The sequence below is a fragment of the Ovis aries genome, chromosome 13, assembly GCF_016772045.2.
Source record: "Ovis aries strain OAR_USU_Benz2616 breed Rambouillet chromosome 13, ARS-UI_Ramb_v3.0, whole genome shotgun sequence".
NCBI lineage: Eukaryota > Metazoa > Chordata > Mammalia > Artiodactyla > Bovidae > Ovis > Ovis aries.
Genome location: NC_056066.1, coordinates 68,014,247 through 68,023,374, shown reverse-complemented (window position 1 = coordinate 68,023,374; position 9,128 = coordinate 68,014,247).

Sequence of the window (9,128 nt, the reverse complement as noted above, 5' to 3'; positions counted from 1 at the left end):
TCTGAGCATTGAGAATCTGCTAGGAGACCCTCCTCTATCACTTGAGATTATAGAGGTCTACACTGTCCATGAAAGGCTAAAGCTAAACTCTCCCCTGCCAGTCCTCCAGCACCCCTTGAGAAAGTCCCTCAGGTGTGTCTGTTTGCCACTCCTTGGACTATACAATCCATGGAACTCTCCAGGCCAGAATACTAGAGTGGGTAGTATTCCCTTTCCTTTTCCCCGCTTTCCCTTCTCCAGGGGATCTTCCCAACCCAGGGATCAAACCCAGGTCTCCCACCTTGCAGGCAGATTCTTTATCAGCCCGTCAGGGAGCCATCAGGGAAGCACTCCGTGAAGCCCTGAATAAAAAGTCATCAGCACTGAGCAGAGCAGGAGTGGTTAACAAGGCCTAGAAAAATGGTACCACGAGCCACCACAGCCCCCTACCAGTGAATTTGCAACTCAATCTCCCAGGAGCCAAAAAAAAAAAAAAAAAGCCAGAAGCCATAAATTTAGTGCCTAGGGAACCCAAATTGGTGGTGCCTCCAGGGACATGCAGAGTCATACAAATAGTCTCTGGAGGGCTGCACTTATATTCTAGGTCACAAATATTCTCCACAAATAATTTTTGGACTTCTCTGGTGGTCCAGAGGTTCAGAATCCACCTGGCAATGCAGGGGACATGGGTTCAATCCCTGGTCCAGGAAGATCCTGTATACCTCGGGGCAACTAAGCCCATACACCACAATTACTAAGCCCCTGTAGCTTAACCCCTGCTGGCTGCAACTATAGCAAGTCCATAAGCAGCAACAAAGGCTCAGCACAGCCATAAATAAATAAATTACAACAGAATCCCTAGGACAACACTTGAACCCCTCATATGCTAGGTTAGAAACTCCAACTAACCCCCAAAATGTGGAATGTGTCCATCCTTTCTCTGTGGGGTCAACAGAACCCAGTTGGAGCTGGGCTCTAGTGCATCTTAGTTTGATCCATGAAACAGTTTGATAGAAAGTTATAGTGGCAGCAAGATTGGGGGCAGATGATTAAAACCACCCAAGATAGCACCATTCCAAATCTTTCTAAAGTAATTTCAGAAGTACCAATTACTTAAATGCAATTGATATGCTGATTACAAATTGTTCTTATTTATTGATTAAAATAATAAGCACATCTTGGTTAGCCTAATTCCAGTTACTATATATACCTACAGGTAAGAAAACCATATATATGAAAATATCATCAATAATTATGTTTCTGAACTAAGTCAGACTTTTTGATGCAAATCTATCTTACACACATGTCTTAGAATATATACCACTTGTTACACCATTCACAATACATACTGGCCCTAGTTTCACTTTCCCTCTATGAAACTGCCTTAGATTTGCTTTTAAGCAAATCTTAAGACTAGAACTTGAGTGCAAGTTATCAATTTGGGAAGTAATTTCAAAAAATACTGTAAGAGTAGGGAAAATGAGACAAAAAAGGAGGGAAGACAACAAAGGAAATGCTGATGAACAGTACAAATGGGGCTCATCCCACTGGGGGTCCTAGGAAAGATAGCTGTGTACTCATCAGCGTTGCTTACTTGGGTAAAAAGCAGGGGTATTTATCCACCAATTCCCATCCCTCATTGGTTGAGGGTTATTCCTGGGACATTGACTCCCCTGCACTTCTGACCATCCCTGATTTCAGGCCAAGTCACTATTTCAGACAGAGAGAAGCAGGAAACTGAAATAGACCAAGGGGACAGAAAGAGAACACCAACCGTCTCTATACAATAGTCATTCACTGGAGTGAATGTCTCCAGGAGACATCCTTGACTCTTAGCCCAACTGTGTCTGACATCGGCCAAAAGAGAAACCAATGTGTGCCAGTAACTCACTCACTCATTCACCCAACCAAAAATGGCTGTGCAACCACTGTGCCCTAGAAACTCTGCAAGGCGCTGGGAGTGGAGTACGGAAAGACAAGCATGACCTTGGCTCAAGTGTCTTACAATCTAGTGGGTGCTTCTCAAACTTTTTTACCTCTATTTCATACAGCAAAGATTAAGGGTGAATGACATCGTGCTTAAGATCCTGGACCCTGGAATCAAGGAGACCATGGTTCCAAATGACCTTGGACAATTTACTGACCCCCATGGAGACTCATTTTGTTTGCCTTTGTAAAACAAAGGTGCACTAACTATTGGGAAGACCAAAGACAACAATTCAAGTAAAGGTAACACAATGCCTGGCACTTGTACCAGATCTGCTGAAAAAAGGAGAAGGAAAAGAGAAAGAATACTGGGTATCTACCTTTGAGGGGCTCAGAAGCTAGAAGGAGATGCAGACACAGTAACAGATAATTATGAAATAACATAGACATGCACTGATCCAGGTACTATTGCTACTAATAAAGCAGACCAATCGTCACAGTAGAAAGCAACAATATTAGTACTTGTGGATTCTGTGGGTCAGAAATTCTAGCAGGAGCTCAACTGGGATGATTAGAAGCATGAGTGATTCAGTGAAAAGGGTAAAACCCATCTAGAGCAAATTATAGCCCACAAGCCAGATCTGGACATGTCCATCTACTTCTGTATTGTCTATAGCTGTTTCTTTTTTATATTTATTTATGTATTTGGCTGCATCGGGCCTTAGTTGCAGCATCTCCGCAGCATGTGGGATCTTAGTTCCCCAACCAAGGATTGAACCCCCATCCCCTGCATTAACCACTGGACCACTAGGGAAATTCCACTATAGCTGTTTTTGAACAGCAACAGCGAGATCAAGTAGTGGCAACAGAAACTGTATGACCTGCAAAGCCAAAAATATTTACTATCCATCCTTTTAGAGAAAATCTTTGCCAACCTCTCATTGGAGGCATTTCCTTCACATGACGGGCAGTTGATGCTCACTACACCTTTGGACCCCAGTGGGCTGTCAGCTGGCACCTCTCCATGGGGCTTCCCACCATGACACTCCTTTGGGCTTCCTCTCATGATGGCAGCTGGGTTGTGAGCTAAGAGTGAGCGTCCCACGAGAGTAAGGCAGAAGTTGTACAGCATCTTTATAATTCAGTCTTGGAAGCCACACAGCACCACTTGCACCCTGTTCTGTTGGCCAAGATCATCACTAAGGTACACCCAGGTTCAAGAAGAGAGGACATAGACCCCACCACTAGGAAGAGTAACAAAATCATATTGTAAAACAACGTGTGTGTGTGTGTGTGTGTGTGTGTGCGTGCACGCGTACTCAGTCCTCAGTTGTATCTGACCCTTTGCAACCCCATAGACTGTAGCCCACCAGGCTCTTCTGCCCACACAATTTTCCAGGTGAGAATACTGGAGTGGATTGCCATTTCCTACTCCAGGGGATCTTCCCGACCCAGACATCAAACCTGCATCTCCCGCATTGGCAGGCAGATTCTTTAGCACTAGCGCCACCTGGGAAGCCCAGGGAAGGGAAATACTGTTGCTGTCCTCTTTGGCAAATACAACATTTTTGTATGTTGCTTAGTTGCCAAGTCAGGTCCGACTCTTGCAATCCCATGGACTGTAGCCTGCAAGGCTCTTTTGTCCATGGGATTTCCCAGACTAGAATACTAAAGTGGCTTGCCATTTCCTTCTCTAGGATATCTTCCCAACCCAGGGATCGAACTCAAATCTCCTGCATTGGCAGGCAGATTCTTTACCACTAAGCTACCAGGGAAGCCCACAATATTTCATGTACCAAGGTTTTTTTAAAAATGGTTTGAAGTACAAAGGAGGATGCTTCTCAGGAAAGCTTCCCGGAAGAGGTGACGCTTAAACTGAGGCTAAAACAATAAATGAGAATCAGCCAGGCCAAGGTATTCTTTGGTGATAGTCAAACTTTCTCATGGGGCACAAGTGGGATACCTGCCCTAAATATAGGCAAGGGAGAGGGCATGTGTGACTGGATGCCTCTTGGGCTGCTATGCTGCTGCTGCTAAGTTGCTTCAGTCGTGTCCAACTCTGTGCGACCCCATAGACGGCAGTCCACCAGGCTCCCCCGTCCCTGGGATTCTCCAGGCAAGAACACTGGAGTGGGCTGCCATTTCCTTCTCCAATGCATGAAATTGAAAAGTGAAAGTGAAGTCGCTCAGTCGTGTTCAACTCTTAGCGACCCAGTGGACTGCAGCCTACCCAGGTCCTCTGTCCATGGGATCTTCCAGGCAAGAGTACTGGAGTGGGATGCCATTGCCTCCTCCCTTGGGCTGCTATACAAGACTGCAAAGAAAAATGGACAAGGGCAGATCCCAGCTATATGGATCCCAGCAATATGGATCTAGGCTGGCATGGGATGGGAAGAACGCACTGCACCTGAAATATATGTGGCAAAATTATTTAGTATGAATGATATCTAAGTTTGCTGGGCACACTTACACCCTTACTGTGGAATGAGCTCAATGCTAGGTAAGTTCTATTCATGCAGTGTTTGACTTAACACTCTGAAAATCTGATAAGGATTCTAATTTTTTGTTTGTTTGTTTTTCTTTCTGGCTTTTGTTTGGTTAATATTGAATGATTTTTTTTTTAAGACATGTGTTTCAAAGCAAACAAATCACAGGTCAAGACTGACTTTTCTGCTCTTCTGGGCAGGGGGCCTCCCACTTGCCAGAGTCTGGGGATCACTCTGACAGTGCTATGGTATATTTCCTCCTGCAGCCGTTAGACACAGCCCACAAAGCCAGGCACGGCCAGAGATAAAGAGTGTTGTTTTTCACGCCTGGAGAACTAAAGTGCTTGACTTACAGGCTGAGTTTCCCTTGTAGCAACTCTTCTGAAATACAGCCCAGCCTATTAGCTGGTAGCACATCAGGAGAGCTACGTGGGCCAAGGAAGCCCTCGTTTTGCCAGCTACAGAGAACTTACAAGTGGACAGGGTAAAGCGAGGAGTCAGGCTCAAGCTGCCAGAGATGGACACTCCTGGTCACACAGCCCTTGGAACCCTGGACGCTGGCTCTGAGCTCTCTCTGAACAGCCTTCCTGCAAGTCCTGGCTTGAGCCAGCCAGCCCTGGAACGCCTGGACAACTCGCCTGCCCGTCTATGGACCTAAACATGGGGACTGTCTGGCACTGCTAATGAACTTTTCCAAGGAGGGGTGCTCTGTGGGCTCTCATAAGGCTGTCATCATGGACCCCCCATCCCTCTCTATGCCTGACCCCGGGTCAGAACTAGCCCCTCCTCCATTAATGATGCTAAGTCAGCAGACGAAAGATTCTACAACCTGGTCTTATCATGCTGGTACATGTTATGTGTTACGTGTGGATCGGAGCAGCGTTTGGGGGAGAATGGATACATGTATACGTATGGCTGAGTCCCTTCCCTGTTCACCTGAAACTATCAAAACAGTATTTGTTAATCAGCTATACTCAACACAAAATAAAAATTTTAAAAAACAGAATAAAAGTCTCTCTGTAGTAAAGGGATCAGGTGTTTCCTGACAGTTCACTCCCCATGCTTGGCTAGCATACTCCATCCACAGCCCTGACTAGGCGCAGACGCCTCTCCCTCTTGGCTATCACTGACTGGACCATGTGTTCCAGGCTGGACCGATCACATGCTCCAACTGGGATTCTGAAAACTGTGTCCCAGAGAATGATACAGTTGCCTGTAGAACACCATACATAATCCTTTCCTTCAGAGGAGCTATCTCCGTTTGTACTTATATACACATTGATGTGTTATTATTTCATAAACGAAGCTTGCCTGGTGGCTCAAATGGTAAAGAATCCGCCTGCAATGTGGGAGACCTGGGTTTGATCCCTAGGTTGGGAAGGTCCCATGGAGGAGGGCATGGCAACCCACTTCAGTATTCTTGCCTGGAGAATCTCTGTGGACAGAGGAGCCTGGCGGACTACTGTCCTTGAGGTCGCAAACAGTCAGACACGACTGAGTGACTAAGCACAATGAGCCAATGAATTAATAAATGAATGAGCAGTGAAGTGCAAGTTCAGGTAGAGCTGAGCATGGATCAGCACTGAGAACTGGGAAAGAGATCAATAGGGCAGCAGAAATTCAGAGACTCACAGAGGAAACAGGTCTCCAGAGAGGAATGGCACCGATGGACAAGAAGCTCATCTATTGTTCCTGCCGATGAGTTATGCCAGAGTCCCTGGATAGCTCCAGAAATTTCTCTCTCTGAGCTACTTTGAATCAGCTCCTGTTCCCTGCATCTGGATATTTCTTAGGTTATAAGAAATACCTCCCCTCTAAAAGATCCAATGGCCTCCCATGAGTACACCAAGGCTAAATCTACTCTGGCCCAACATTCAAGTGAAAATGAAAAGAGTGTCACTCAGTTGTATCCAACTCTTTGCGAACCCGTGGACTGTAGCCCACCAGGTTCCTCTGGGTGGGTCCATGGGATTTCCTAAGCAAGAGTACTAGAGTGGGTAGCCATTCCCTTTTCCAAGGGATCTTCCCAACTCAGGGATCCAACTGGGTATCGTGCATTGCAGTCTGATTTCCTTACCATCTGAGCCACCTGAGAAGCCCAAGAGAAAAACGCAAGCATAACTCCCAGCCAGCTGATTGACCTAAATCTAGATACACTGATATTGTAAAAACATCCTAGTGACTGAATCAACAGTTTGCCTCATAGCTAGACTCCAGCCTGGAGGAAAGATAATCTGCGGTGTGTTATGGATGCCCCAGTTCTCCAGGATGAGCAGAGAACTACATTTCTCTTCAGGCAAACCCAAAGCCTGGGTGGAAGGGTGGGGCTGGAGGCTGCCCCCCAGATCTCATTAGCTCCGTGTACCTGATGACAGGTGTCAGCTGGCACTCCTCAGAAGAAACTCAAGCTTCATTCTTCACTGCCAGAACAAGTCATTCACACCGGATCCATCTCCTGGCATCACCCTGCCACTGCGTGATGGGGCCGCCAACAAGTGAGGTAGGAAGATGTTCACACTTGTGTTGGCAAACTGTCACCTTTGTGAAACAGGCAACATGTTTCTATTATAATTAAAAACACGCATGTCAAGCTTTTGCTTTTAATTAAATCCTGTGCCTTCGACTTGCTAAAGAGCAGCAGGGGACAAGTGGCCTGAGAAGGTGCCAGAGGGAAATGCAAAAATCAGAAAGAAGCCTCCAAGGAGACTGAAGACACCTCTGGGAACTGTTGACCTTAGTTGAGGCCAAAATTGTAAATTCTGTGGCCTTCACTCAGGGAGGGAGGGAGGAATTTGGGAAGCATAACAATTGCTATACTTTTTTCCAGACAATAGAACCTCAGCTTTGTTCAGAGAGCAGGTAGAGAGACTTTGACCCCAGGAAATCACTTCACACTAACCAACATGACACAGGAGACTCCACTGGGAAAACCTTTTCTCTGATTGGATGAAAAAGAGGCATTTGAAGAGAAACTCTCTGTTCTCACTGTCCCCTGCTTCTTGCTTCTAAGCATAGTGTGAGGATGTAATGCTTGGAGCTGTGGCAACCATTTTGTGGCCATGAGGGGGGAAAGCCAAGAAAAGTACAGGGAGGACATGACATTGTTGAGCTGCTGAACCAGTACCAACATCTTCATATCATTAAACATATTAAATTGTGTTTAGCTAAACAAATAAATCATGTCTTACAAGTCAGTTATATTTCCTATAACTTGCAGCTAGACACCCTCTTAACTGGTATAAAGTATGAATCGTCCAGCTGAGTTCGTAGAAAGGAAGAGAAAAAGTAGCATTAACTCTGTTCCAGTTTTTCAGTTAAACTAAGAATGGAGTAACACTACTTTCCTGACCTACTGGCTTCGTTTCCTGTCACAGCATTCTTTCATATCTTCTAATACATCATACTTGCCCCCACCCTGGGGCCTTTGCACGTACTGTTCTCACCATCTGAAATGCTCATCCTCGGCTGCATGCCTGTCTTCTTCACGTATTCTCATCAGCTGGTTCTCAGATCAAATTCTACCTCCTCCCAGAAGCTTTCCTGATAATCCAATCTAGAGTAGCCCCAATTTCCCTCTTGGCACATGTTACTCTGAGACTGTTTGCCAACTTTTTATTTTCAGTCTCCCCCAGTAAACTCTAAGATCTGTGACTACAGCAGCCCTGTGGGCCTTGCCCCCATTACATTTTCCATATTCAACACAGGCCTGAGTCATTGTAGCCCCTCACATTTTTTAACAAATGAAAGACCATGCTGGTCACTGTACTGTTCATTCCATATCTGTTAGCACATTGCACCCCATCCATCAGATGAGATGAGTGTGCTTATCCCCATTTCAGATGGCAAAACCAAACCTCGGAGAGTTTAAGTAACTTATTCAAGATCACACAGCCAGTAAGTAATGGGCCATGATTCAGATACAAGTCTTCTGGCCCTATAGACTCTCTTCACATTGCATTAGCTTCTAGCTTTATTTTGTCAACTTTATCAGAAGGTAAATGGGCAAAGCTTCCAAACTTAGCTTGAGGATCCTCCGGCTTACCAGTTTCAGAGGTAGACAGTAAAATGCCAGTCCTCCATGAGTTTCTGGATTCAAACTCCGAGCCCAGTAGTGACTCAAAGCCAGGATGCCAGAGAGCGCAAAACATAGAGGTTTCCACAAAATAAATCCACAGCACCAGAAGCTAAGAAAACACCCCAAAGCTCCACGTGGCCAGAGAGGCCTTCAGTCACTCCTGGGAGAATACCAACTTCAGTTATAATTTAGAATTTTGTTCCCAAAGCTCTATGAGTGTCTGATGCTATGTTAAAATAAAATTCAAATTTTTGCATAATCAAATGTATAAATTCACTCATTTTCTAGACTAAAGTCTTAGGAGATTATGAGTCAGAGTTCAACTGTGACTATGGATAATGACAATGAAGGCCAGTCTACGAGTCAGGATTTATAAGATAAAATCCAATTAACAGAAACTCTAGGCAAAGAAGAAAGAGGTTGAAACTAACGTTTATTAAATATCTAATATACACCAGGCCCTGGGCCACAGTATTTGATAAGCATTAACACATTGCATTTATCATTTCATTACCAAAATGCCTAAATCTATCTGATCATTTGCTGATGAAGACTCTGCGTGGATTTTCCTCACTGGAGAATAAGGCTTGTACAAGGCCTTGGTTGCAGCTCTGCTCTGGGCCCCAGAGATCTCAGACCCAGTGTGTAAATGGAAAGGAAAA